This window comes from Hyla sarda, chromosome 2 (assembly GCF_029499605.1).
Source record: "Hyla sarda isolate aHylSar1 chromosome 2, aHylSar1.hap1, whole genome shotgun sequence".
Taxonomy (NCBI): Eukaryota; Metazoa; Chordata; class Amphibia; order Anura; family Hylidae; genus Hyla; species Hyla sarda.
This window is the reverse complement of record NC_079190.1, coordinates 435,224,108-435,233,849: the sequence shown is the minus strand read 5'-3', so window position 1 is coordinate 435,233,849 and position 9,742 is coordinate 435,224,108. Positions and strand designations below refer to the sequence as shown.

The 9,742-nt window shown below is 39.1% G+C and overlaps 1 long non-coding RNA gene across 1 annotated transcript; it reads right to left on the bottom strand.

Annotated features, from left to right (window-relative positions):
• Positions 1-1,037: 1,037 nt before the first annotated feature.
• On the bottom strand, positions 1,038-9,285 carry LOC130358035 (uncharacterized). Its single transcript, XR_008889379.1, has 3 exons — positions 9,111-9,285; positions 5,758-5,824; positions 1,038-1,072 (listed from the first exon to the last, which is right to left on the bottom strand). It is a non-coding gene; the product is annotated as an uncharacterized LOC130358035 (long non-coding RNA).
• Positions 9,286-9,742: the final 457 nt, after the last annotated feature.

Sequence of the window (9,742 nt, the reverse complement as noted above, 5' to 3'; positions counted from 1 at the left end):
TATTTATTAATGTTAAAATATCAGCTTACCTTAAGAAAACTTTCTGTTTGAAAATAAAGGGGGAAAAAAGAAAAAAAAATTGAAATACAAATTTAATTTTCAAAAATTATAAGGTGGGTTCACAGTAAATTAACAACATACAGTAAATAAATTCAGCTGTAGGGAGGGATGACCAAGCCCTCCCGTATCCCTGCAAGACCCGGGCCATATCTCATTCATTTCAATGAGCCAACCCTAGTGAGATAGTTGTTGTCTAATAGTTCTTTTGTGTTTCCCCGAGTGTCAGTGCCAATTGAAATGATAGATGGTGTGACAGTCGGATATAGTATTCAAAGATAAAACAAGCACAGTTAAATGTACATTGCAATAATCTAGGATTGCGGTACGTTTCTTCAACATCTACACTGAGTAATCAATTTACAGGTAGACTGGAAAACACTATCACACTATTTTACCCAAGCGAAAAAGTAAAGAAGCGGCACTCCAAAGTCAAATGAAGGCTGTGTTTATTCACCCATCATGTGCAGAGATGCGACGTTTCAGCCTCACAATAAGGCTTTGAGAAAAGCCTCATTGTGAGGCTGAAACGTTGCATCTCTGCACATGATGGGTGAATAAACACAGCCTTCATTTGACTTTTGAGTGCCGCTTCTTTACTTTTTCGCTGGATTTTTTCTTGGTTTGGGGTCAAGACCTGAGAAGCAGAGCACGCGCTGGTGAGCTATAAGCTCCGTACTATACAGTGCCGATTTCTCCACCCTTTGAAGCCTTTACACTATTTTACCCTATTTTGTCACAAGAGGGTATTCTTTGTCGTTTAGATAGTATACATACCATTGGAGTTGACTGTAAGACTTTTCTCTGTAAAAAATTAAATGGGTATATGCATGTGTTTATATGGGAATTTTGGAACATAAGCATCTTCTATTTCAACATTCTCTTAAATTTTTATCTTTATTGAATAAGAAAACTGATAAAATGGATAAACCAAAAAATAAATTAATTAAAAATAAAGAAAATGTATTAAGATTTATTACCTTTGAGGTATTCGACGTAAAACCCAACATGCGACCTTAAATTTTAAAATATTTATGTTAATAAATGGTTTCTAAATACATATAGACTAGATATGTAGTTTAGTCATTAATTGCAATAATCTACCTGATGAAAAATCACACTGTTTAATTATTTCCTGTAAGAATAAATGGAGATGTTACCTCTATTATTAATTTCAAAGGGAACCAATCATCAGATTATTCCCTATATAACGCTTCGAAAAGCATTATAAAGGGCAACATTTTTGGGGGACATTTATCAATATTGTAGCATAGTTGAGATTTTACCCCTGTTTGATTGGTGAATTGTTTGCACAGTTGCTCATAAATTACAAAAAAAAAAAGTTGAAAGGACTTGATAAATTATGGGCACTTACAGAAAACAGTGATCTACATAGATTGTTTTAATTTTTGTGCTCTAGCATCTGAAACTTTACAACGTGTCCTATTAGGTGGTCTAGGTTAGCATCCAAAAGTAGGCTTTGAGCAAAATAAAGAACAGTTCTTAATTTATCTTAGGCAATTAATACATCAAAACAGCAAAGAATGTAGTACGGTACACCAAACAGTAGACAATTTTGATAGATGTACTGACAATGTATCAAAAACTTTTTTAGATGCATAAGCATTTGCGCTAAATTTGGAAGGACAAATAGAACATTGAAGTGTTGTAAAGGCAATGAGCAACTGAGAGACAGAGAGAGAGAGTCAGGGACAGAGAGAGAGACACAGAGAGAGAGAGACAGAGAGAGAGAGAGACAGAGAGACAGAGAGAGACAGAGACAGACAGAGAAAGAGAGAGAGAAACGGAAGAAGAAGAGAGAAGAAGTGCAAGAGAAAGAGCGAGAGCTAGAGATAAATAGAGGAGGTAAAAGAAAGTGTGAAATAGAACCAGAAATAAAGAAAAATAATAGTAAGAAGGGATATATTTTTTAAGAATTGTCCACCCGAGATTATGAGGCCTTTGAGCATGCAAAGGCAACATTGGGTGCTGCAAATCAAGGCATAATGGGGATGTATGTCCAAAAAAGTGCAGTGCTTAAAGAGGTACTCCGCCCCTAGACATCTTATCCCCTATCCAAAGGATAGGGGATAAGATGTCAGATTGCCGGGGTCCCACCGCTGGGGACCCCCGCAATGTAGCAAGCAGCACCCACCTGTAACTGCTTCCAAAGCGCTGGAGGTTCTCTGGCTAATTCCTCCCGACCACGGGGATGGAAGATCGTGACGTCACGACTCCGCCCCCGTGTGGCATCAATGCAAGTCTATGGGAGGGGGCGAGCTGACATCTTATCCCCTATCCTTTGGATAGGGGATAAGATGTCTAGGGGCGGAGTGCCACTTTAAGGTTGCCCATGTCTGCCTTAGAGGCAATCTACCCAAAAATTTTATTAGAGTGAACTACACGATCGGGGACAAAGGTGAAGAATTGAGTAAAAAATTATTGAGTAAAAAAGGTTAATAAATGACCGCAGCAACCAATAACATTGCTTATTTCATTTTTCTTACAGGTTGATATGGGAAACTGCACTACTTTTCATTGACACATGTTTTCAAAAATCAAACTAAAAAGTTTTTACATTTTTTTTTAACCTGAGTTGTTACTTCTGAGGATTTCTCATTGACTGAAGCCGAACATGCCGAAGGAGATGCTATAGTTCCCATGTACACCAACTCCTCATTATCTAAAATATAATTAAAAGATGAATAACTTACATAAAAAAACTTACCGATAAATCACTGTCCAACATAGAATGTTTTCTTCCATATTTCTGAAATGTTGCCCAAAGTGCCATATTCTTTATTGAAATCTTCTTTGGGCCATCGTGATCTGTCACAATGGCAAAGGGTATAAGTTATATTTTTTTTTATCTGTATTGTGCCAAAACTGCTGTATTGCCATTTCAATTACATCATATATATATCCGTTTCATTGAACAAAGTTGCGGTTCTTCCTTTTACACCATCTTATGATATTTTCCTGCCATAGATCGTGTACGATCTTTCCATGTGATTGGAACAATTTTTTTTTATCTGTGACAATAAATAAAACATCATATACATAAACATTTTGCAGAGAAAGAGAGGATTTGTATGGTTAAATATAGTAACAAATACATTTTATTATTTTAACCCCTTGGGGTCGGAGGGTTTTCCAGTTTTTTGCACTTTTGTTTTTTCCTCCTTACCTTTTAAAAATCATAACCCTTTCAATTTTCCAGCTAAAAATCCATATGATTGCTTATTTTTTTTGCCACCAATTCTACTTTGTAATGACACCAGTCATTTTAACCAAAAATCTACGGCGAAACTGAAAAAAAATCATTGTGTGACAAAATTGAATGCAATTGCCATTTTGTAAATTTTGGGGGCTTCCGTTTCTACACAGTACATTTTTCGGTAAAAATGACACCGTATCTTTATTCTGTAGGTCCATACCATTAAAATTATGCCCTACTTATATAGGTTTGATTTTGTCGTACTTCTGGAAAAAATCATAACTACATGCAGGAAAATGTATACGTTTAAAATCGTCATCTTCTGACCCCTATAACTTTTTTATATAAATACGCTATTTTGGAGTTTTGAATTTTTTTGCGTGTACGCCATTGACCGTGCGGTTTTATTAACAATATATTTTTAGAATTCGGACATTTCCGCACATGGCAATACCACATATCTTTGCGTACAAAATATAAAAAGTCGCAAATGATCAATACGTGACCACTGCATGGTCAAAAAAAAAAAAAAGTTGTACGGGTAGGCAAAAAGAGTGAAACTGTCTATATCAAAAGGCGCATAAAAATCTCAAAATATGCTGCTTGCGCCTGAACTGCGCCTAAACATAGGCAAAAAAAAAAATGCTCTAAAAGCAATGATAAATCTCCCCCATAGTGTATATAAAAGACAATAGCCTCTACATGGCCTACACACAGTCTACAAAAATTATAAAGGAGCAACCCTGACAGGTCAAAAATACTGCATAACATGTTGTAAAATCCTGTACTGACTGTTGGGAAGTGCATGAACTTCACATAAAAAAGTTAATCTTTCTGCTGTGAGAAATGATTATTGTAATTTTTAGATTAAAATTATTTACTTATCCAGAACTAGACCATCGCAAGCTTTGCATGTTCGTGGGGTTTAAAATTACAATAGGCCATAATAAAACATTGTTTATTGAAGACAGTTGAAGCTAATTCCATTGACAATTTGTGGAAAAGTTAAAGGGGTTATCCAGGAAAAAAACTTTTTTTTTATATATATATATATCAACAGGCTCCAGAAAGTTAAACAGATTTGTAAATTACTTCTATTAATTTTTTTTTAATCCTTTCAGTACTTATGAGTTTCTGAAGTTAAGGTTGTTCTTTTCTATCTAAGTCCTCTCTGATGACACGTGTCTCAGGAAATGCCCAGTTTTGAAGCAAATCCCCATAGCAAACCTCTTCTAAACTGGGCGTTTCCCGAGACACTTGTCATCAGAGAGCACTTAGACAGAAAACAACCTTAACTTCAGAAGCTCATAAGTACTGAAAGGATTAAGATTTTTTAATAGAAGTAATTTACCAATCTGTTTAACTTTCTGGAGCCAGTTGATATATACCAAAAAGTTTTTTCCTGGATAACCCCTTTAACAGGAAGAGATCACTTGAACATGAAAGTGTCTTAACTACATAAGGTATCCATTAGAGCTTGGCGGTATGACCAAATATGTGTATCACGGTATTTTTGTAACTTATGGTGGTTCCACGGTATATAACGATATTTCTTTCACCCCCCAAAATCATGTGACCCGCAAGCAATGTTCTGCTCCTCCCCCCCCCCCCCCCCCAAAATCATGTTACCCGCCAGCGCTGTTCTGCTTCCCCCCCAATTAATTATCAGCCCAGCGGGGGTACTACTCACATATGTCAAGCACTGCCCTCCTCCTCTTTGTTGGGGGCTGCTGGCCGGGCATGCTGGGAGTTGTAGTTTTGCAACATCTGGAGGTCCGCAGGTTGGAGACCACTGGCGTACAGTGAGTTCCAGCGCCAGCGGCCCCCAACAAAGAGGAGGAGGGCAGTGCTTGACATATGTGAGTAGTACCCCGCTGGGCTGATAATTAATTGGGGGGGGGGGGAGCAGAACAGCGCTGGCGGGTCACATATGGTTAGTTCCCCGATGGGGACAGCGCAGCGCTGGGCTGATTAATTCATTCCCGAGGGGGAGGGGCCAAACCGGTATTGCGGTATGGGAAAAATTCATATCGTGCAGCCTAAAAATTTCCGTATGCGGTATGAACCGGTATACCGCCCAGCCCTAGTATCCATTACATTAATGCTGACTTAATGACAAAATGTTGAATATGTCTGGATGATAATTGAAATACTTTTGCATTTTGACATCGCAGATGTACTAGGTAAGTCAGATAAAAGATCTCAAACTTTTCAGTGAAATCCGGTCTCAGATAAAATTCCTACAGAAAAAGTTTGAAATTAGAATCAACATCTTTGTTTATTTTTGAAAACAAAAGTGATAACAGTAAGATAACACCTTACTAGTTCTCTCCTCTTACATTTGGAGACACTTTGCGCTTTAGAAAATATTTGTGTACAGAAATCTACAGCATATCTGCCACACGTGTTATGCCAATTAATATGTCTAATTTTTAAATATATATATATATTTTTTTTTACTTATTTATTTGGAATATAAATACCATCTTGCAGTTCCTTGCATAACTTCTCATACTCTGCTACAGCCTTAATGTTTTTCTGCCATCTTTTCTTTAAAAAAAAAGTAATTAATTACATTTTTTAAATTACAGGTATACCGCTGGATCCTGGGCTAGGCACAGGGGCAATAAAGACTCTGACGCCAAGTTAAGGACAACAATAGCTTTACTGAGGGTAGACAGATAAAATCTATACAGTTCAACCAGGGCCCAAGGAGGTGGCCAGTGACGCAGAGACCTTAAGGGCTTGCTGAGACTTGTAGTAGGACTGGACAATTGAATGCAGACCACACTGACTCATAAAGCTGTGACTTTATCTTACTTGACTTAATGGTGGCTACAGGACTGGACTTTGAGGCCTCCAACACTCTGGACACAGACACTAGGCGACTGCACTGGACCTCAGCGGGAAGCAAGAGAGAGAGAAGCTCCAAGAGAGAGAAGCTAGCGCCACCCAGGGCTTATATGGGGGAGACTAGCAGGGAGCCCATAGATCACCCCTGGGATCACCTGGTCACTGGTACCTCCTGGGTAACAATCACATGACATAACTCTTAACCTCTTAAGGACTTAGGGCGTACCTGTACGCCCTAAGCCCGGTCCCGGTGTGAAAAACGGGGTCACGTCGTGACCCCACATCACACCGGGTCGGTCCCGGCTGCTAACGATAGCCGGAACCCTGGGCTAACAGCGTGCGGCACCGATCGTTGTGCCGTACGCTATTAACCCTTCAGACGCGGCGATCAAAGTTGACCACCGCATCTGAAAACGAAAGTAAACGCTTCCCGGCAGCTCAGTCGGGCTGATCGGGACATCGCGATAAAAACGCAATGTTCCGATCAGCTGGGACGCAGGCGGAGGTCTCCTTACCTCTTTCCGCGGAGTCCGATCGTTGATTGATTGCTCCAAGCCTGAGCTACAGGCTTGAGCAATCAAGCCCCTATCTGACTGATCCGTGCAAAGCTATGGCTTTGCAGGGATCAGCATAGGAGATCAGTGTGTGCAGTGTTATAGGTCCCTATGGGAGCTATAGCACTGCAAAAAAAAAAGTGAAAAAAAAAAAGTTAACAAAGGTCATTTAACCCCTTCCCTAATAAAAGTTTGAATAACCCCCCTTTTCCCATAAAAAAAAAACCTCTGTAAGTAAAAATAAAAATTAACATATGTGGGATCGCCGCGTGCATAAATGTCCGAAATATAAAATGATGTCATTAATTAAACCGCACGGTCAATGGCGTACGCGCGAAAAAATTCAAAATTCCAAAATAGCGTATTTTTGGTCACTTTTTATATCATAAAAAAAATGTATAAAAAGCGATAAAAAAGTCCGATCAATACACAAATGGTACCGATGAAACCTTCAGAATACGGTGCAAAAAATTAGCCCTCATACCGGCCCATACGTGGAAAAATAAAAAAGTCAGAAGATGACAATTTTAAACGTATACATTTTCCTGCATGTAGTTATGATTTTTTTTTCAGAAGTGCGACAAAATCCAACCTATATAAGTAGGGTATCATTTTAACCGTATGGACCTACATAATAAAGATAAGGTGTCATTTTGACCAAAAAATGCACTGCGTAGAAACGGAAGCCACCAAAAGTTACAAAATGAAATTTTTTCTTCAATTCTGTCGCACAATGCCGTAGATTTTTTGGTAAAATGACTAATGTCACTGCAAAGTAGAATTGGTGGCGCAAAAAATAAGCCATCATATGGATTTTTAGGTGCAAAATTGAAAGCGTTATGATTTTTAGAAGGTGATGAGGAAAAAATGAAAATGCAAAAACGCTGAGTCCTTAAGGGGTAAAAGATACAACACATTTCATAATACAATACACTGCAGAACATATGTACAGGGGGGAAACAAGTTCAAGGAGCACTGGGGACACTGAAGGAAGCTGTCTGACAAGGCAGCAAGGGTCCAGGCAACATCTCCCTTACTGGGCCACCACATTATATACATATAAAATCAAATGTGGTAGTTATGACCCAAAAAATAATTCTGATATCACATTATTATCTTAAATGAGAATATCTTAGATGAAAATAAACTAACAAAATGTGATACAAACATAAACATGCTGCCAGCATCGCGTTGTTGTGAGCCTTACATGTTATACCATTGGACCCACATGCTATGTATTGTGAGGAAGTTAAGTCATAAAAACTTTTTTAATATGGCTGCCATGTCCTAAGAGGCTGGACCAACACTCGGAAACACGCCTCACAGATAACATTTTATAGCACAGAACAATATTACTAGTAGTGTTGAGCGGCATAGGCCATATTCGAATTCACGATATTTCGCAAATATATGGACGAATATTCGTCATATATTCGCTAAATTTGCATATTCGTAATATTTCGCGTATGCAGAAATTAGCATATGCGAAAATTAGCATATACAAAAATTAGCATAAGTGGAAATTCGCACGCCAGTCTCACACAGTAGTATTAGAGCCTTCTTTACACCACACAAGCTGGAAGCAGAGAGGGATGATCACTGTGATGTGTACTGTGAAAAAAAAGAAAAAAAAATACGAATATTCGTAATTACGAATATATAGTGCTATATTGGCGAATATTCGCGAGCAACACTAATTACTAGTGTTCTATCATGTGGTTGCACTAGCTTACCTCTCAAATTGGTGGTGAGTTATAAAGACCTTTAAAGATGAAAATATGATCAGTTGCCCATAGCAGCCAATCAGATCTTCTGTCATTGTTTACATGCATCAATAAACAAACCCATTACTCTAAATTACACAGTAAGAATCATGAAGCCCAATTTCTGTGGTGAACACTCTGGAGGCAATTCAACAAATACCTGTGCTGGGTAAATTGTTACCAATTGCCCATAGCAAACAATTAGAGGGCTTCTTTAGTTTATTTTTTTTTTATACATGTAAACAATGAAATAAGATCTGTTAGGTTGCTATGGGCAACTGATCATATTTTCCTCTGTAAAAGGTCTTTATAACTCACAGGCAATTTGAGAGGTAAGTTAGTGCAATCACATGATAGGAAACCAGTAATATTGTTCTGTGACACAAACTTGTCTCCAAGATATATTCAGCCAGGTATCACCCCCACAGACGGCCAACACACAAAATACGTGAGCATGGCTGATGAATATACATGGGAAACAAGGGGAGAGCCTGGAGATGCTGCGGCCTGCTCCCTGCTCTGACCGCTATCTGAGACATGAGGTCGCGCACATTGGGGCAAGACTCCTGTATTAAAGTGCTGCACTTAGGAAGACTGTAACTAGACTGCTTTACCTGTATCCCACCATATGCCCCAATATCTTAGCTGTAATTAAAATTCTCTTACCTGTCACACAAGTAGAATAAGGCTCCGTTGTGCACAACAATTTGTCTCTAAAGGTGCTCGGTCAGTGGATGGATGAAGATTCGGTATGCTGGGTGTTTCCTTTACAATCTGGTTTGCATGATAAAAAGTAATCCGCTGGGGTGGATGAACATGTTGTATCATGCAGGTCTCCTCCCCTTGTGGCTCATTTGCATAAATACATTTGACAATAGGCTTTGCTTGCGATGATGCGCCGCACCCTGCATGAAAATCTGTATGAGACCTGATGTCTGATACCCAAGGTCTGACCGATGTCTGATGGAGTTTTATGCTGAGGGCTGACACCTGATGTGCGACACCCAATGTCTGAAGCTGATGGCTGATACCTGATGGAGTTCATGCTGAGCGCTTAGGGTGATGGGAGTTTTGTGTGATGACGGAAGGAGTTTCAGCTGGGGTAAGATGAAGTTTTGTGTGACGGAGGAGGAACAAGGCAGTTTGGTCTGAGGTATGACGGAGTGAGGAACGAAGCTGGAGGATGTCCTAATATGGACACCGTGTATGCGGCCCTAAATAAAGCAAGCTGTGGTGCCCTGTGTATTCTGACCCAGTTCACAGATTGTCCTTCCTTGGACCACATTTAGTAGGTACTA